The sequence below is a fragment of the Uloborus diversus genome, chromosome 1 (assembly GCF_026930045.1).
Source record: "Uloborus diversus isolate 005 chromosome 1, Udiv.v.3.1, whole genome shotgun sequence".
NCBI classification, from domain to species: Eukaryota; Metazoa; Arthropoda; class Arachnida; order Araneae; family Uloboridae; genus Uloborus; species Uloborus diversus.
Window position 1 is genome coordinate 246,920,808 of NC_072731.1, and position 22,046 is coordinate 246,942,853.

Here is a 22,046-nt window from a genome sequence, read left to right on the forward strand (position 1 = left end):
TCATTCATGAAATACCCCGCCAGCTCAGTCAATTCCAGTCGAGTCAATCCTTGCCTTCAATCTTCGAGTTGAACCGAACCATTGCTTCGGTCACTCGTCTAGTTAGTGCTAATTCCATATTAGCTACCAGTTTGTTTGGCACTCTTGGCTTCCTTGAGAGGTTTTCCATTTCCGGCTCAGTCCCTTCCTATGCCGGGCTGATGAGTGCTAAGAAGCACGAAAATGCAGTCCTCGGCTGGAATTGACTGAGCTGGCAGTGTATTTCATGGATTTCTGCCTTAGCCCTGGCTATAGGGGGGTAACTTACTGAATAATTAATGTATTGTTGACTTCTTCAAAGACATATTTTAATGCTTTAAATATCTTTTTGCAGAAAAGTTGGCTTGAAAACATATTCTCGCTTCATTACAATTTAAAAATAAAATATAATTCCGCAAAATGGCCATCGGGGGGAGAGGGCAATTGAGTAGTCCTAAACAACATAAATGACCGGCTTGCTGCTGTATAATACAAAAGTAAATGATCCGGTGCTTGCAAATTTACGAGTTCGTGAATTTCAAGTTAAATTGTACGAAGCATTCATTTGAAAGAAATATAGTAACAAAAAGGATTTACCTTTAGTAGAGACCAAAAATCAAGTTTATATGACTCAGATTTTGTACAGAAATTATTTAAATTAAATGAAACTCTTTCCCTATTCATCAACTTCTCAAAGTTACAAGAAAAAGTAACAAGTAAGCAACAGAATTATGTTCAAATTCGGCTGGATACGGTAAAATAACATTCAAAATTGATTATTTTTGGTTTGATTATAATTTATTTCTTTACGAAGCACTTGGGCAGGTAGGTACTCGTAACTTTTTTTCATTTTCGGAAAACATCTGATTTTTTTGATTAATTTCCTGGGTTTTCTTCCCGTAAAATCCAGTTTTACGATTAGTTGTCAAAATTAATTTGTCTTTAGGTTAGTAATGAAGTCTCAGTTTTAGCATTGAAGCTGTAATAGTACTACTGTAATTTCGACCTAATAAATGATATTTCAGAAAATGCCGTAAGTTTTATTACGGAAAAAAAAGCAAAAAGCTGGACATTGATTTAGAAATTAAATTCAAATGCTAAATACAGAACGTAGAAAATGTTTTCCACACTAAATAAATAAATTTCTTCTTCGCGATAGTAGTTGAAAAATGTTAGGAAATAAATAAATGCCTCCTTCACAATGGTAGTTTAAAAATGCAAGGATAGATGGCAGCACAAGTAAAGTTCCGTCTGATGTTTCTTGAGAAACTCTTGAAAACTAGGTCACCGTAATATTTCACGGCTGCACTTGAAGACAATGATTTCAACACTATTACAATTCTTTTTCTCTCGGTTATAGGAAAGAGAGAGTGTGCCATAAATTTTCAGGCTGCTCTCACTCGCGCGTAAGAATTCACCGTTTTTCCAAACCATAGCTCTGAATTTCATTTCGAGGGAAATAACTCCATAAGAATGCAAAGCAAAAAGGAAACGTGTTGGGTAAATCTGTTACTGAATAAAAATGGGATTTCAGTACGATAGATTTTGGACCGTAAATCATTTTGATGGCTTATAGTATTCTAACTGTCAGAAGTGTTAATTTACAAACTTTATTCGTGTAAAATTTTCTGAGTTTTAGTTCTTCGCTCTTGCTGTGGTAATTAATTTATTAATGCATTGTTTTTCGAAAGGTGCAATGTGAAATAATTAAAAACAAGCTATCAGCTGCGTGCTGAAGAAACATGCAACGGGTTAGGCTCCGGGCACGGAATGTTTGAATTCCAAAGTCGTTTTACATTTCAGCAAGGAAGGGGATTATCTGTTTTCTTTTATCGGGTAAAAAACAATATGACTGCTACTTTTAATTATTGATATGCCACTGTTTTACTTTTAAAAACTCTTAGAAGAGCTCGTTACACTTAATCAGGTCTTTTTACACCTCCTTTCAAAAGATTTTATTTTTTCGTACTCTTTCTTAAGCTGAGCTTCGTATCGAATAATTTGAAGACAAAGGAAAAATTGAAAGTTCTTTTGGTGCTTCGCAATTTACCATTAATTGAAGAACACTGCAGAATGATATTCGCTAGACTCAAATTAAAGGAAGCTTTATTTTTTGCTTTAGTCTTTTTTTTTCTTATTTTAAAATTCTAATTAATCCCTTTCTCCGAAAAAGAGTCTTTAAAATAAGTAGAATTACTCGCTGACTTCTAGAATAAATGGCGGTGTAATACCATGACTCCAGAAGAGCCATATACTAATTACTTTTGAATTATTAGCTATTTTTCTTATTCCGTAAAAAAGATTTAATGTGTCATTTTTTAAATCAATATGTAAGATTTAATGTTATTAAGGAAAGTATTCATTTTTGTTATGTTTTCAACTGCTGCTTAACAAAGCGAAAATTTCGCTAATTTGTTTATTAATTGGATAGTTGCAACGCGCTCGACATCCCTCTTCCGAAGAGGTGCCCACCTAGGGGGGGGGGGGGTGTCACGGCGCAGACTGTGCCATTGAAATTTTTAAGGGGGGGGGGGGTGTTTTGAATGCTATTTTTCACTATTTTGGGGGGTTCTTGCTTTTGAGGGGGGGGGGAGTCTTTGTAATATTTAGCGGGATGTGCTCCCTTGCTCTTAGAGTGGGGGCACCCCTGCTTCTCCGAAGTTCTAAAAGCCTAAGCTAGAAACTAGTATTTATTTTTTTGAATTTGAGGTAATAAATAAAATAAAAGTAATATAAGTAAAAACACATTTCTGGATTTTAATTTATTTTTTCATTCTTTGTGAAAAAAATTAGTAAAACAGAGACTAAACAAATCCTAATTTCTAAATAATAAGCAAATAAATAAACAAATAAAATCAAAAACAGATAAAAAAATGAAATAAAATAAAAATGAACTAAATATTATAAAAAATAAAAACGCTATATAATAAAGTGAAAATGCTTACTTCTCCAAATTTTCAAGACAATTCACAAAACACACTACCAGAACAAAATTTTATTCTTTTTTGAAAATTTTGTAAATACGGGAGTTTTTCGTAAATATTCATGATCGTTCACTTAACGACCACCTGTTTAACTATTATGGTAATTAATTTATTAATGCATTGTTTTTCGAAAGGTGCAATGTGAAATAATTAAAAACAAGTTATCAGCTGCGTGCTGAAGAAACATGCAACGGGTTAGGCTCAGGGCACGGAATGTTTGAATTCCAAAGTCGTTTTACATTTCAGCAAAGAAGGGGATTATCTGTTTTCTTTTATCGGGTAAAAAACAATATGACTGTTATTTTTAATTATTGATATGCTACTGTGATAAAACATATTGGCTACTGTTTTTATCTAGATAACTAGTTAAGAAAAAATATGCGGAATTTCATTTTCTCAGGCTCTCCAATGGGGTCATTTCCAAAATTTTGAAAGTACTTTTTTTTGAAAGAGCATGCTTAAAAACATTTGCTCTGACTATTTTTTAAATAATTTGTTTAAGTTTAATATTAAAAAAAAATACTTAAATCGGTGCGATTTCATTGTTTACATTTCTTGCCGATGACATCACAAATGATGAAATGCCATTCTGTGTTGCCATTCACAGAGCAAAATATTTAATTCGCATCTTTACTCAAGTGTATTGGCAACGATATGGTTGATAGCAAGCGTAGAGCGCAATGTTTAATTCGCTTCTTGATTATCATAACGTGGAAACGCGGTACAAAGATGAGCCAAAGAGCATCATTTGTGACGTCATCAAGACCTCGCCTTGTTTGAAAAATCGGACAGTTAAAAAAATTAATTAAAAAATAACTGTTGGGAAAATGAAAGTATTTTCTGGGTCCATGTTATTTTTTTGCTTATTCTATCAATTTCAGTGACTAAAAGTATTTCTTTTGACTGAAGGGAACAACCCCATTCATTTTTGCATTTATGAAAGATTCGTTTTTTAGCTCAACATTTGCGACAAATAAGTCGTTAGACATTAATTAACAACTTAGGAAAATAATGCAGCTGAAAAGAATGACAGTTAACAGTGCACTGTAATTTTTCAAAACAAACATGTCATTGTAGCAAAATCGATGTAATTTTTGAAATGCCCGGTTTAATGTAAAAACTAAAGTAGCACTGAATTCAGTTTTCACCGCAGCTAAACTAATGTAACTCAAAAGTGTCATTTACAGGGTGAATCAAATGAACAGACACTTGGCTAAACTATACTTTGACGGCACACAAGCGATGAAATGTATTAAAAAAAAATTTCTTTCAGTACAAATTATCAGATACTTGAAATTTATAAGAAAATCAAAATATAAGTGAAAAGAGTCGGGAATTTTTGTAGCGGAAGAAAAATTCCCACACATTCAATTCGATACTGCCGTAGGCGAAAAATTTTAAGTTTTTATAATGACGTCACGCTTTGAGGAAGGGGTGGGGGTGGATTGTGACAGTTTATGATAAGAGGGAGGAAGGAGATAACAAGAAGTGTGACACCACGCATTTTTTTTAAAGAATATGTTAATGAAAAATTGCTTGAAGCGCCACAAATTTTTTCATAAGTAATTTTTGTTTCTTTTTTTTCTCCATGAATACAGTTCAAAAGAGCAAAGAGCAAGTGTTACACTACACATACACACAGTCAATTAACATTGGGGAAAATTCTCTGAATAAAATAATGATTATTTTGTTTAGTTTCCAGCTTTATATTTTTCAGAATAATTTTCTTCTTAAACTTAGTGAATTGTATACATAAATTGATAGTTTCACGAACGCTATTTTTAATATATTTGATTCTTACTTAGGTTCCTAAATATTTTTTATGTGATCATTTTCATCCTCAAAGAATATCTCTGTTCAGCTTTTATACCAGTAACTTTGTTCTTCATAACTTTCCGAGAGATACATAATCGTTATTTTTACTCAGCTTTTATTTTGTTAAAAATAAAATATAAATATACTTATATAATTTTACTGCTGTTTTAATGACAAAATTGCTATATTCATTGAAATTGAATTTTTTCTTTTGCCTGCACTAATCGTATCTTCCCCTAGTTTTTATCACGGTGCACTCTAAAAAACAACAATTTAAAAAATGACGAAAAAGTACTCAAATTTGAGCATATCGCAGAGTCAAAATTTCTCCGCTTTATGTGGTTTTCAAATTTGAAATATTCAAATACTCAAATCAACATGTGCTGATTTTTGAATTATTTGTGCTCATTTTTGAATGTGTAATAAATTCAAAATTGAGTATTAACCGAGTTATGTACTCATTTTTGCGTACGAAATAATTCAGCACACTCTTTGAAACAAAAAGTTTCAAGAAAATTTGAATACATGAATGTACTAACTTTTGAAAACTTCGTTTTTCTCAGTGTAGAATCTCCTAAATCCGAACTTATTGAGATGAGGGGTGGGAGGGGGGAGCATTTTGACTCTCAAATAGATCCGATTGCGGAACATGTTATACTTTTCACAAGTCATGTACATAACAGTTTGAACGTGTCGAAAATGGATTATAAGTGTCACAGAAAAGAGCAGAAGTACAATAGAAAAAATATGTATTAATCTACACTCCGTTCGGATTACAGAGGGTTTTGGATAAAAGAGGTTGTACTGTACTTATAGGATTATTTTGATTTACTTTCATAACAAAAAATAAATTTCGGTCCAATGTTTCTATTTTGCCTATTTATGAAATTGTGTCAAGAGTAGATGTGTTTCTGCACCTATATTGGGTTGGAATCCCGCTTCCTAGTTGGCTTAGCTTCTTGATGTTTTAAGCATAATTTAAACATATTCTATAGAGTTTTATGCTTTAAATTATGCTACGTGTTCATCAGTTAGGAATGTAAACACGGTTATAAAAATAAATATTGCAAAGAAAGCTTTTAAATACGTCATTTTTAAATAGTTTGGTTTCATTGCAAAAGGTTTTGTGTGGTTGATACAGAAGATAGTCAAGAAAAATATTGGGAGAAGCATAATGTTATGGAAACAGTGGCACAATCATTTGATAAATATATGAAATTAGCTTGCATAAATGTCGTGGATATTATACATTATTTATATGTATTAATTATGATAATATCCACAACTCAGAGGTATAACACGAGAAATCACGAAAATATAATTTTTGCAAAGCACGAAAATACTCCTTGACATTTTCTCTTTTTTTAAGGACAAAAATTCATTTTGGAGGAGTGAATATAAACGCAATTATTCAAGCATCAACTGGTCAATTTTATGAAAAAAACTTATTAAGGAGGAAATGAAAGATGACAGGGAGAGAAGCGGTGTGTAATGCATTTTTATTTTTTACGCTTAGAATGCTTGACGCTTTGTATTAGAAAAAAATAAAATATTCAAATGTAGCATTTAAAAGATTCCAATCGTTTTTTTTTCCGATGTATTTTTCCACAAAGCTACATCTTTATTGGAAATCCAAACCATGAAAATACGCTTGAATAAATTTTTGAGCCGCATTTGTGATTTTCAGCGCAAAACATATGCTCAGGCGCACAGCAACGTTATAAATATAGGGTGTCCAAAAAGTCCTTGACCCATTTTAAAAATTCATAGAAGAGCAACAAATTGTCGTATGAATACGTGATTTGCGCCGTAAAACTTCACGGGCTCAAGAATTTTTTTATGCAATCGTAAAAAATGGAAAAAGAAGAAGAAAAAAGTATTTTGTATTTTATAGGTAATTAGCTGCGTTGTCCGGCTTTGCCCGGTCCACCTTGAAAATAAAAATTGCTTCAAGTGACGTATATTTAACAATCAGGCTTAAATAAGTAAATAATAATAATAATAAAACATCATGCAAAATTTCCCTCTCAATCAATGACGACAGATATTACAATACTCTTAAGTAGAGCCGCTATAAATAGGGGCCTTACTCTTAAGGTAAGGAATTAAATCGAGAAAGATGGATTTAAAAAGCGTAACCAGGGAAACACAAAACAAAATAAGTTTAAGGAAGCAAAATGCGAAAGAAAATGGCTTGCAATTTGAATGGACATGATATTTTTTGAACATGATTTAAAAAGGCTTGTAACGTTTTTTCCTTTTGAGATAGAAGCTTATTTTTTCTACCATAGCTCCAGAGAGATATGGAGTAAAAAATGACGCTTTTTCCAATGGTTTCAAAAAGAAAACTGTGGGACAATTCCTTCACATTTTATTGATTTATTTAATGAAGAAAGTAGTGCCTAAATTTCAGCATAGTCTAAAAACATTCGAGCTAAAAACACAAATAACTCCCGCCATAATAAAGTTAGAGCATTGGAACAAATTGCGTAGAACGCAGAAAATTCTACCCTTTCTAACGATATGTAATATTAATATGTGCAAGTAATTTTTCACCCCCATATTCGAGAATTTATGTGAAAATTGGACCTAAATTGGAATAAAAAAAGAACTACTTGTCGAATTTTTTTCAAACTGGTCTGCAAAGCTTTCCGGTGCTAAAAGAAAGATACTGTGAAAATTTCAGCGAAATCGGCCGGGTAGTTTTCGAGCTTTGTGCGTTTAAACAGATGCTTTTTGGAGACTTCCTTTTATACTATGTAGAGATTTGCACTGTTGGCTGCACTGTCACAGTTAGAAACGTATGTGAGGTGTTTAACCATTTTATTAAACAGAAAGCAATACGCTTCATTGCCAGAGTTCAAAGTGCGCACCATGTGTAGACATGGGATGGACTACAGTACCGTTTAGATGTGGTTCGAGCAACATTGGTACTTACCTCGAACATAGGTACTCACCTCGACATTGAAGAATGGTAATGAAAAGTATTGCTTTCCGTTCAATAAAATGACTAAACAACCTCACGTGGCGTTTGTTTTGCTTACTGTGACGAAGCAACCGTCAATGTAAATTCTTTATACGTAGGCTGTTCAATCTTTACTAATAATAAACCTGAAAGTCTCTCTGTCTGGATGTCTGGATCTCTGTTGGATTGAGTTTCCCAATTATTGAAAACTTCCCGCTTTCGGAATTTTGTAGTAGTGGTTACTCGAGCGGTCATACATTAGATCCGTGAGATAGACATAGAAGAAAGTTTTGTGATGGCCACAACGTACTTGTTTTGCAATGGCAGCGACAAAAGAAATGAGATAGAATAGCTGAAATATTTAATGAGTCTTTTTTCTTGCCCGTTGTTGGTGGAGAATAATATTTTATATTTTTCGGAATCATGTAATTAAGATTCTTTTCTCAATCTTTACTAATAATAAAGCTGAAAGTCTCTCTGTCTGGATATCTGGATCTCTGTGACGCGCATAGCGCCTAGACCGTTCGGCCGATTTCCATGAAATTCGGCACAAAGGTAGTTTGTAGCATGGGGGTGTGTACCTTGAAGCGATTTTTCGAAAAATCGATGTGGTTCTTTTTCTATTCCAATTTTAAGAACAAAATTATCATAAGATGGACGAGTAAATTACGATATTATCATAACGTGGAACCGTAACATGGGCACAAGTCAATTGGCGATATACGAAATTATCATAACGTGTAACTGTAACATGGGTACAAGCCAATTGGCGAGAAAATTCGCCATACATTATTTGTAAATATACAGGCGAACCAAAAGACCTTTTAATTTTTCTGTTACGGGCAAAGCCGTGCGGGTACCACTAGTAAGTAATAAGACTAATTTGACTGCCACGAAACCACTCATCGGAAAGTTAATTTCTGTGGCATGAAAAATGTCTGTTGTCTGTATTATCAAAAGTTACCAATAGTTAGGGCGTACTGTTTGACCATCGATTACATAGAAAGGCTAATATCCGGTTTATAGGCGGAAATGGACGTATCTATTAGTTTATAGGGATGTTAGTTGGTTTGTTTCAGATGGGCACTTTTGCCTCTCTATTATTCAGTCCTAGTTGTTGTACAATGGAAAATTTGCTTTTTTAAATCTAAAGTATATTCGATCCATATTCTCACGGCAAATATTAATTGATTTATTTATTCACAACAAAGTTTTGAGCTTACCATTTTGCTTTTACGTTCCTGAACGAGATGAAAATATTTTATTTTCTTTTTGTTGTTTCCACACGGTAACTACTTTTGTTTCCCCTTATTTTATTTTTGAGAATGCAATAAATGACTAAGGCACTAGTGACATTATAAAACGCGTGCATGAAAATCCCATTGTTATTTTCCCTTCCTCCTTGCTAGATTCATTCAGATGGAATCGTCTTTACTTGGCACATTGCCGAATTACATACAATCCGTGGTCAAACAGTACAGATTCATGTTCCTGAGTATCACGTGATTGAATTGAAGTTTGTTGGCGGGCGCTTACGAGATGCAGCCAGTGGCAAAATGGAAGCGTCGTTGGAACAAAGTTATGCGATTAAAGTTTTTTTTCGTCTGAAAAAATCAGCATTCGAGATCTTTCATATGATAATTATTTTACGCAGTGATTATTTTACTCCAGTGATTTCTGGCTGTTTCCTCAACTTAAGAAACCATTACGATGCAAACATTTTGAAAGCAACAAAGCATGTCTAAAGTCTGCGGAGGCGGTTTTGAAAAAGCTCTCTCAAACTTAACGTTCACAAGTTTTTAAAAAGTGGACAGAACGTTGGGACAAATGCATTTAGTTCCACAGAAGCTACTTTTTAAAAAACCATGTAAATTATGACGATCGAAGTTCTTCTGTATTTTTTGTAAATTTAGTCTTACTACTTATTGAACAGCCCTCGGAACAACACTTTCTTCTTCTTCTTTTTTTTTTAAGGTGTCATAAAACATTCCGTGTACTCATAAACGTGTCACCCTCTGTAAACATTTTCTCAACTGCTGTGTGACAGTCAGATTTTCAACTAGCTAAAATGAAGTCAATAACTTAAATTTTTAGATTACTTCAGATTTGAAAACTTTCAATCTATCCCAATTTATTTAAATAACTGAGCAATAATTTGAAAATAATACTAAGCAGCCCTTAGCACGGTAGTTCAAATTCCAGTCTCATTTTATAATTTTTTTTTTTTATCTTGCCCGATAATAAAGAAATTTATTCTTGTGACAGACTTCAATTATTTTGGATTTACAGAAAATTTTACACGACATTAACTCCCGTTTTATGCAAGTTAAAAAATTACTCCTTTTTTCTCTCCCGTAATGAACAAAAGAACGAGTTCTGAAAAATCGATACTTCAAACACTGGTATCCAGGCCAATCGATTCGAGTGATTAAACCGCAGAATCGATAGGCGGTTTTTGTCGGTGGACCAATCTGTCAACCTGAAGTGGCGGTTGCGGGTAATTAATTGAACTGGGATGACTCTGTAATGAATGAGGCTGGGGAACATCAAAAATGTATCAAGCAAACATTGGAGATGGCCACACCGGAATCTTGTTTAATGGAAGTCTATCAGTGGATATTGCTCTATTAGGTTTTCTTAATGAAGATGATTTAAGGCTGTATATAGCATCACACGCCTTTTTGACGTGTATAGGACTTGTTGTAGCGGGAAATATTTTATTTAAATCGGTCTTATTATTTTAACGAATTCAAATGTATGTAAATTATTCATAAATATTATGCTTCTAAATAAAGCAAAAGTAAGATTTTTCAAAGGAAGAACTTTTATTTTTCCAAAAAATTGACAGCAAGAAGCAAAGGAATGTAAGCGGACTTCTTAAAATTTGGAGTAAAACCCGTCCAACGCGTCCCAAGGCAGTATTTCGCTGAAATGTTTTTCTAAATCATGCTGTATATATCAGCACTTATGAGGGCAACTAGTACCATCTGTGGCTCCAAAACAGATGAGAGTTTCTCGTACGAATTTGTACTAGTTATCTCCAATTTTTCAAAATTTGACACTTACACCCCCTTGATTCTAGATGCTTCAGATGCGGATGCACTTTGTGATCGCAAATCGATTGACGTAAGAATTATCAAAATTGGTCAAGGCGTTTAGCCCCTAGAACGCCACATAGGAACAGACATACATACATAGACTGATAAACACATTACCCTCCTTTGCGTCGCGCACGCGCAGTCGGGTAAAAACACGAGTTTTGAGAAACACGGATACCTTTCTTCGAATTGAACAGTTCAAACTGCACGATTTTCGAGCAATTCTTTTGATGAAATAAAATACATAATTTATCTCAGTGGGGCCCAACTTTTTTTTTTAACCGAGGGCAGCACCTCATGCTAAGTTGAATCTCGCGGAACAGAGCACATACATAATTAAAATTTAATTTGATTATTTTTAGATAATGTGGGGAACAGTAGGGGGAAACCCCCCCTAAGAATTGCTGTTATCATTACTGTTTATTTATTTTATTAATACAATAGTTCTATTTGTTTCATAGAGCCCATTTCTGAGTATTTGATTCTAATTCTGCAACAATCGTTCTTCATGCCAAAAGAAGATGATAGGTTTGTTTTAAAAGGTTCCCGAATATAGTTTTTGATTCGTAATGCTTAATATACTGACGGTCCCCGTTTAGCCCGCGGGTTGTGAGTTAGTATCACTGATTTACCAGATACAAAACTTAACGCGAAACAAAAACTAAACTGAAGTAGTTCCATTAAAACGTTTAAATATTTAAAACGTAAACTTTACAAAATATTTTGTTACGGTTAAGTACGATTTTGCACTTGAGTTACAGTACTATTTCTTATTAAACTGCATTGCGTAGTCACTTAAAAAACTACATTGCATTGTCACTTAAAGTGTACGTAAATTTGTACGAGTCTAACTTTTGGATTAGGAGAAATTTACGCTCTGCCAAACACGATATGGAATTCCTAAGTTGGAGTAAATAACTTTATTTTCTCAAATGATATTTAGACAGAGAATACAATCATTTAAGAACCAGATAAAGCAGAGATTGGCGTAAGATGGTCACGCTCTTTTAGGAAAAACTCATCTTTCCAACTTCCAAGCCACAAACGAGAGCTCCAGAAATGAAATTCGAGCACGCTAACTCTACGTCTCAACACACATTAGCATTAAAAAGCGATTTTAAGATCCTGTTAACGTGTCATTTACACAAATTCTTAGAATAATGACCGCTATGAAGGAAAATTCTTTTTCGGCTTTATAGCGATTAACTGCTCGAAGATTATGTTGAAAATTTGGAAGATATGGTGTCTTTTTCTTACCATTTTTTCTGCATTTTGGTGTTAGGGATAAATTGTAGAAATGTAAATTCTGTGCTAAAACTTAATACTACACACACAATTATGATTGTTCTTGTAAAAAAAAAAGTTCAAGTTCAATACATATGTAATATTTTTCGGAGAGTTATATAGACATATTTTGATAATTGATTGTAAGGTTACGGGACCTCTCAGAAAACCTGTTCACCCTCTCCAATCTTCAACACTACTATAGTGCAGAAATTTAAAACTGACAACATTTCTGAACTGCCATGGTAAAGCCTGACCACGGAGAGATGGCGCGTGAACTCGAAACGGAAACGGAACATTTCATTTTGAAAAAGTGAGGATGTGCTAAACGCGAGACTTCACTACTTGTTCGTTCTCGCTGATTCTACCTATTGCAAAATGAAGTGGTCCGTTTTCGCTTTAAGTTCATCCGCCATCTCTTCGTAGTGAAGCTTTTGGTTGGTGTTTCGCATGGCCCGTTTTTTTCATGCTTTTGGGTGGATCTGTCTTTGTCAATATTTTAAGCTATGTAGGACATACATTGTTTTTATGGTATGGTAGAAGATTTTAAAAATAGTTAAAAGAGTGAGAAGTAGCAACTTGAAGCTTTTTTTTTTTTTGCTGTACGCATGCATGGATCCTTACATTCGAGTATCTGAAAATTAAAAGTCAGTCTAAAATTTTGGGGAGAAAGTGCAAAATATGCGTAGAAGTGTTTCGTATGTGCAAATGGTTTGAGCACACAGAAAAACTTATACGAAAGACCTTCGTATAATGAAAATTCAATTATAGCTCGGAAAAACAACGAATAAATAATTAAAACGTTGAAAATGAGAGTCTAAATTTGTTAACGCTAGCATTTGATCACTGCACGTAGATGGTTCAACATTAGAACAGACAATTTATGGAGAAAGCCAAAGGTTGCTTCGTAGCCCCCACACAAATCAGGTTTTTGACGAGAAATCGAACCCATACTAAGCAAAATTCATTTATAATTTTTTCTGCAGTTATTTACGTTTTGTGTTTTTAAGTTCAATTGGATGAGTTATTTCAGTTTTATGCATGAGCACTTTTAATTACTATAGCTATAAAACGTTCAGGATTTCTTTTTTTTTAAATTTCCGTGAAAGAAAGTGACTACCCCTTTAAAATATAATTATTGTGTTTTGTGTTGCATCATTCTAATTGCATAAATAAATTCTTATGAGTTTAGAAGCTTATTTGCTTAAATCTATAGAATCAATTTATTAATACACAATTAACTATTTTTGCAATATTTTTTAAGAAACTTGGGGAAGGAGGGTGTACGGAGGGAGGGTCTTGCTACGCATTATCCAAGTTAATTCTCCTTACAATAACAAGCTAACGGAAGCTGCTGCGTCTAGAAAAGGAAAATCCTTGATCGCTTTTCTTGGATTACGAAACTTCATTAAACAAATAAACTTCACTAATTACTACGTGGAACAAACTTTTCGAATCTCCTCGGTACCCCATTTCCGAACAATTAAAACTGTTCTGGGGATGGCGAACATTTTTCCCGACATCAACATTTGGATTGTTTCGGATTTACTACGGTTGCATCTTGCGTGGAGCAATATTTAAGTACATTGTTACGATCTCAAAAAGAGTTTCTGGTTTGTTGAATTATTTGAGGGAAGTCATTAAAGAGGTAGTCTTGGTATTTTATTTCAGCATTCGGAAATAGAATATTGGTTGTTTGAACTTTACTTGCTGGTCACTGATTGACATAAATAAATGTAATTTGAATGTAAAAAATATACCTGAAAATATGCAGCATACGTATGACAAAAAGGAGCTATGTGGGGCAAAGTGAAATGGTTAAGATGATTAAGTTTTTTCAAAATGAACAAATCGGAAATTTGTTTTGAAAATTACTGTACATAAAGAAAGAACATTCTATTTCATAGTAAAACTTGTCTTAAAACAGTATTTTTTAAATTTTGGCAGTAAATTTGAGATGTCAAAAAAAAAAAAAAAAACTTTCGAATTTTTAAAATTAATTTGAATTCTGAAATTTTGAATTCAAATTATGTTTTTCGCAATCTCGAGTTGCGACAGAACCCTACTCGTTGGGGGCTACTGTTTCTAGAAACGGCTCCTGTCTCCCCAAAACTGCCATTCCTCCTGGGCAGGCTTGGGTTACGTGTGTATAGTTGTGTGTGTGTAACCGCGTGCGTGCTCATGTAGGCTCGTTTGTGTGTGTTTGTAGACCTGTGTGTATGTACGCAGGCGTGTGTGTATGTGTATAAAGGCTTGTGTATGAGCGTGTGTGTATGTGCGTGCGTGCGTGTGTGCGTGTGCGTGTGTGTGCGTATAACAGCGCGTGTGTGTAGGACATGGACGCCATCGACCAGGAGAAATGGATTCCGGGAGGCAGTGCTCGGAGCCGCGCCTGCAGAGGACGGTGGGCGGTGGTGCTGCAGAGGCCTCTGGTTCAAGCTGAAAAAGGCACGGACATCAAGGACGGTCAAGTGAGAACAATAAGCAATCGTGATTGCGCAAAAATTACCTTTTTTTTCATGGGGCAAAGTGAAAAATAAAATATTTTTCTTACGAAATATTTTCCATTCGATAGTAAAACATATTTTTGATCAAAAGGATCAGTAAATAAAAAGTTAAATGAATAAATGAAAAGATAATGAAGCAATAAACAAATAATTAAATGAATAAATCAATTAATATATGAAGAAAAATAAACGAGCGAGTAAAAGAATGAATGAATAAAATAATAAGTGAATGAATGAATAAATAGATGGATTACTGAATGAAGGAATGTAAATGAATTAATTAATAAATGAAAACGTTGGTGATTCATATTAAATGGTTGAGTGAGTGGATGAAACAAACTATTCTCACTTTGCCCCGTATGTACTTAACTGATTGTAAAAAATATTTAAAATACAAATAAGCTTAATATTAACTAAATAAATATTTCAGAGTATTGGAAAGTCTCGATAAATATTTAAAATGTTAATAACAGGTACTTTATCATTTTATAGTAACAAAAATTATTTTTGACTTGCAACAAAATATTACAAAATGAGTATCAATTTCTTAAAATTGCCTGTATTACCAAATGCTTTAATCTTCGACGGTATTTTTTTCCTGACTGAAATAGACTACATATTAGTGATGGGCATAATCGAGATCTTTTGATAATCGAGATCTCGGGAATCGAGTACTTCTGATAATCGAGTGATTGATAATCGAGATCTTTTCAAGTCGATCACTCGAGTGATTGATAATCGAGATCTTTTGAATTCGAGAACTCGAGCGATTGACTTCTCGAGACCTTCCGAATCGAGTACTCGAGCGATTGACTTCTCGAGACCTTCCGAATCGAGTACTCGAGCGATTGACTTCTCGAGATCTTTGGAATCGAGTACTCGAGCGACTGACTTCTCGAGATCTTTTGAATCGAGTACTCGAGCAATTGACTTCTCAAGATCTTTTGAATCGAGATCTCGAGATGTTTTAAATCGAGAACTCGAGATGTTTTTAATCGAGATCTCGAGATGTTTCAAATCGAGATCTCGAGACGTTTGAATCGAGTACTCAAGTAGTTCATTTCCTGAGCTTTTCCAGAATTGAGTGACTGCTACAGGAATGCCTACTAAAAGGGGGGAGGGGGCATGGTGCAGCCTGCGCAATTGGCCGTTTTTTTCAGAGTGTTTTTTATCTCATTTTCGGGTGGGGTGGGGGCATGGCGCAGCCTGTGGCATTAAAATTTTTAGGGTTGGTTTTTTGAGAGGGTTCTTTAAATCTCATTTTCGGGCGGGGGCAGGGGGTCCATGGCGCAGCTTGCGAAACCGAAATTTTTAAAAGTGGTTTTTTGAGAAGTTTTTTTAAATTACATTTCGGGAGGGGGGGAGCTCTTTCTAGACCGATTCTCCGTTACATTTGAGAGGGTGCGCCATCGCCCTGCGAAAGGGGGGGGGTGGATACCCTTGACTTTTGGAACAATTGAATTCCCGAGTTGTTTTGGCAGGGGTACGCTCGAAATAGGAATGTGCCATTAAGCCTATCATTGAGGGGTATAATAAGTGGCGAACCCTCCTGGCTTTTAGAAGTTGTTGTACTCATATAAATGAAGTCCTTAATGTTATTCGGCATAATATGCAACTCGTGGGATACTCTTTAAACCCCTCCTACTCTCTTGTAAGGTTCGAAATAACGGGCCTACCCATCCCCCCTCTCGCTCCAATTAATTGAAAAAAAAATCTAGTTTTTACGTTTAAGTGGATCTAGTTTTTTGTTGTTTTCCGATAAAATGAGCAGATAAACCCTTTGCCCCCTACCCTCGGGAAAAGTTCGAAACGCAAGCCTGTTTTAGGGGGTCAATTTGATAGATTTTAGTCTTTATTTAGGGGTCGCAATCCATGTGGGATGCTGGTTCGACGAGATTCCCTGTTAGCGTGTTAGAAACTAGGAGCTCGGCATTTGGGCGACCCAGCTGGGAGTAGGATAAACTTTTATATGTTTATTGGTAGAGGCTAGAAAACTGGCAATGGGCCCTTGACTCTTGGTGGCCCTCAGAGGATGCCCCGTAGCGATTGAAATGGTGCGCTATCACCCCCCCTCCCCCTTCCATTTCAATTTGTGTAACGGGTTGATTTCTCGATTTATTTATTTTTCATTCATTTTGAGTGATTTATCGAATGGTTTTGTATTTTAACTAATGATTCTCAGATATCACGTGGTTATTTCGAATGGTTGTGAGCACTCAAACACGAAGTTAATAATGTAAACAATTTTGTACGGGAATCGTTGCTCTCTGCGCAGACTCTTTTATTCTAGTTTATTGCTTTGCTTTTTTTTTATGTTCTTGTTAGTGGAATTATATTTATCTGACTGATACATGAGGAGGGAGGGTAAAATATTTCAGGCTGCGTTTTCCAGAAGATTGGGATTCCCGGCGCATTGAAAGTTTGGCTTGAATTGCATTGAAGTTCATGATTATTTTTTTCTTTCTTGATTCGCTCTTTGTTATTTTTCTTTTTCATTCGTTGACTTGGGAAATATGTAATAACAGTAAAAGTGTCGGGAGTGGAAGTTGAAATGTTTCTGAGTGCATTAAAAAGAAATATTGAAGTTTGTCGTGTGGGATTAATATTAGAGCTTCCACACTTTGTTCCATTTTTTTAAATATAAAAATAACATTTTATACAGATTTTTTTTTTTTTTTTTTCAAATTCTATACGTAAGATATTTGTGACTTTTTTTTTGCGTAGCATTTATTTTCGCGTGCGTAGTTGAATTTAAATGTTTTTCTTGTTTTACTCGCTTGTTTATGTTATATTTTTTATATTTCCAATGTCATATTCCTTATATTTTCATTAATGTTGATTAGTATATTGTTCACTCAACTTAAAAATTTGGAGTCAATTGATGTGCTGTTTTATGCGATTTTTTTTTTTTTTTTTGCAAAATTGAGGCAAAACTGCTGAAAATACTTTGGCTCGCGACGGTCCCATTTCGGAACTTATGGTTCCGTAGCTACGCTTCATTTTCGTTGGTCCTCAAAAAGGTTTAAATTGATTACCAAGTTTCTCTGAAAAGCAGATTACGTGTTCGGTTTTCAAATCATCCGAGACGCTCGATAACCGAACATTCGACAACAAGCAATATATTATACAAGGGTCCTCACGAGAAAGAGGGCAGGGGGGGATCCATGGCGCAGACCGCGCCATTGAAGTTTTGAAAAGGAGAGGGTAACTAATAAGAGGACTTTTAGTCTTATTTTAAGGGGCTCTCGTTCTGGGGGTTCTCCGTCGCATTTGAGGGATGAGTGTCATCGCCGGGGGGGGGGGATGGGCACCACTGCATTATAAACACATTGCATTTAAACGTTTCAACATGGTCGTTACAGCGTTAACAATCGTTTTAAAAACTTTATCTCAACGAAGTGTGCTCTTTGAGTAACCCCATTGGAAAAAAAAGCACGTGAGAAGCAATTATTTGATACCTTATAGAATGGCAGGGGTGTCCGTCCGTACCTGTGAGCAATAGCGTGCCTCTTATGACAATTCCCCCTCCCCCTCCTCCTAAGAAACAATAATTCGAAAAAGAGCTAAGACCACCTTACATTTTCAATTACACGGTTTGTACCATACTGGTTCAATATATTTTTAAGATTAACAACTCTCAAGTTTATAAACCTGCTGATGTCGCCCAAAGATCCGCCCATGTTATAATTATCCCTCACTTTTTAATAAAAATTGTACGTATTTGATCTTAATAATTGTCAAGTTCAAAACAATATGGAAAGCTTTTCTCCACCCTTTGTTTCAAGATTTCACCACCGGATCACACCAGGGCCGGACACAGAAAACCATTTTTTAGGTGGGGTGTCATGTTGAAGAGATCCCCCCCCCACACCCCCATGAACGAAATTATCGTTTTTGGTACGAAAAATGTCTGAATCTGTTTGGGAGTCAATAAAAAGCACCAAATCGGTCAGAAATAAAGCACCTAATTGGGGATAAACTTTGCAAATTAATTTTATGAGCAATGAAACGAAGTAGTAGTTCAAATATTTACTTTGAAAAATAATTAATGAAATGAAAAGATACCGTCATCGTTTACATTTTATACATAAAGTGTTTGAACACAATGTGTACGGATACTGTTGTCGACGGTTTAGGGTGGGGGGGCATGACCTTCATGACTTTCCCGTTGTATCCACCACTCATACAACACATGCCCCTCCATAAATCTGCTCATACGATAATTAACTATTTTCGTTCGATAAATATCGTTGGATTATTAAGGAATCTCTCAATTATCAAAAATTCGACGCCAAACATTCAACTTTAATCCCATTCGAATAAAGCAAGCGAAAAGCGTTCATTCGATTTTAAAATTATTCCAAATCTATCCATCCCAAGAGCGAAGGCGCACCGCCTATGAAGCTCTTCCCCAAGAGCAATATCCTCAAAAGAGACAAACTCCCTAAAAATTACAACCCCGCAGTTCCTCCCGTACTCCCCTCTTATTTGCACCCACAGGAAGGAATTACAAAAGAAGTAAACCACTTGTTTTATTAAGAAATAAGTAAATACCTTAGTGCCGAGAAGTAATATGAAATAACAAACGTTTTGTATCCCAAATATACAGAGTACTGCTGAAACGTGTTTTAGAGTTTTAAGATACCATTTTTTCAACAAAATAGTAAGCTTTTGCATGTAAGGGGCATTAGTTACGTAAGGGTGATTTTGGCAAATTTTTGTAAGGATACGTAAGATTTTTCAAACTCCTCCCCTTATTCTTACGTAAGATTCCATTTCGTTTTTCAAAATAATAAAATAACGAATCTGTCACTGGAATCGAAATTAAATTCACTACTTTTAAATTAAACCTTTTTGTGTAATGAAATATTTACTAAAAAGTTGGAATCTAGACTGAATGTTTTTTCGACATTTTTTTTTTTTTTGTATATGATGCTATACTAATTAAAAATAAAACATGCCATGCATAATGCAATTCTTTTATTATGTTTTACATTATTCATTCTTCGTCAAACAAATAAAAAACGGCTTATCCTAATAGGTTTTTTACTTTCCAGACGCAAATAAAATATAAAATCCCTGTCAAACCACTTGACCGCGCAATTTCAAATGTAAAACATCAACTTGGATATTGCGTAAGAATGGGTTTGAACCCCCCCCCCCCAAGTATGTAGACATTTTTCCAATCCTCCTCCCTCTCGGGACCCTTACGTAATTAATGAATGGTTCCTAAAGACATCCAGTAATGTCCTTACATCCACAATCTCACTATTTTGCGTTGAAAAAAGGGTTCCTTGAAACCCCGAAACACGTGTCTGCAGTAATTTGTATATTGGGTTCTAAAACGTTTGTTATTGCCTGTTACACTTGTATCATTACCCAATGGTATAGTCGAAGGTGGACGTAAGGGGGGAAGACCTCCCCTCAGGTATTCAACTTAAGTATTCCCCCCTTTTTACCTGAAATATAATTTTAATTTTAATACCTCTCAAGTTATAACCTTATTAGCGCCCCCCACTTCCACCAAACATATCACTAGACTACCAAAGTATCCCAAATAATCATTTCATAATCAAGCATTCGACAGCATACATTCGATTATAACAATATTCAAATGAAACATTCGAGAGGCAATTATTTGAGCATAACACCATTTAAATCGCAAGAGTATCTATTCTTCAAGTGTGCTGGCACACTTTTTAAAATTAGGGACCCCCTTCCCCTCAAGAAGGATACTTCTTAAAAAAGACTAACGTCCATTAAGAATTTCAATGACGCAGTATGCATTATGACTCACCTCCCCTGCGGGCACCGCAGCGCAGCCAGTCACTCCAAATTTTTACGTAGCAAGGGTTCAACGCCAATTTTTTCTGAAGATAACAAAAACCATGCCCATTCATAAGTAAAATCATTAACTTTTCAAAGCCAGTCCTCTGGCCCCCCTAAGTGAAGGATCCGCCCCTGCAACTGAAACACTTCAGGAGCAGGGGTGTCCACCCGCCCTGAGGTCAAGGGCACCCCTCCTCTATATCGCAAAGACCTCCTCACCCCCCCAAAAAAAGAGAAAAATATCCCTCAAAACGCCCCCCTCAAGAAGGATATTCCCTAAAAAAGATTAACGTCCATTAAGAATTTCAGTGCGCAGTCTGCGCTATGACCCACCTCCCCTGTGGGGCACCTCAGCACTCCAAACTTTTCTGGGGGCAGGGTTCAGTGCATATCTTTTCGGAAGACAACAAAAACTATGCCCATTCATATTTAAAATCATTAACTTTTCAAAGCCAGCCCTCTGACCCCCTAAATGACGGATCCGCCCCCGCAACTGAATCACTTCAGAAGCAGGGGTGCCCCCCTGAAATCAAGGACGCACCCCACTCAATATCGCAGAGCCCCCAAAAATAAGAAAAATACCCCTTAAAACACTCCCTAAAAATGTCAATGGCACAGTCTACGCCATGACCCCCCCCCCCCTTCCTAGGTGGGCACCCCTGTCAGAAGTCAACTATATTGAGAGATTCATTCGATTCTCAAATCGATCGAAAAATACACTGCTCGAGTGATTGACATCTCGAGAACTCAATATCTCGAGAACTCAACATCTCGAGAAGTTCAAAGCGAGAACTTGAGCAGTTGATCGCTCGAGCACTCGGAAAGTGACAATCGAGAACTCGAGCAGTTGATCGCTCGAGTACTCGGGAAGTGATAATCGAGAACTCGAGCAGTCCATCGCTCGAGAACTCGGAAAGTGATAATCGAGAACTCGAGAAGTTCATCGCTCGAGAACTCGAAAAGTGATAATCGAGAACTCGAGATACGATAATCGAGAACTCATGATAATCGAGTTCTCGAATGATCTTGAATAATCGAGTGATTCGATTATGAGAACTCGATTATGCCCATCACTACTACATATGGTACTATGTATTTAAAATAATACCAGATAGGTGGAGCTAAAAGCAGAGTAAATATTTGACTATAACACTTTGCCCCGCTATTTGACTTTGCTCCTTGTTCCCTTACATTGTAAATTATCATGCTTTGTTTTGGTTATTTTTAGACAGTTTTTGTCTGAGAGGAGCCACGTCAAAATATTGAATTAAGGATCGTAGAATCTCGGGTTCTATATCCGAGGGCACAAAGACTCACTTAAGTACATCCGGGGTACGTGTCTTGGAAGTCTTGTGCGTCGGTAGTTGAGCAGAACCTACGGATACACTGCCGTGAGCAAGTAAACCACTATATTTGCAGAAATGAGTTTTCCAGATATTTGAAGAAACACGATTCAATCTAACAAAGGGAAATTTTGGAATTAGACGTTTAATTCATGCTTTTTACTTCCTTTTACAAAAAAGGAAGTATTGTATTCGCGAAAAAA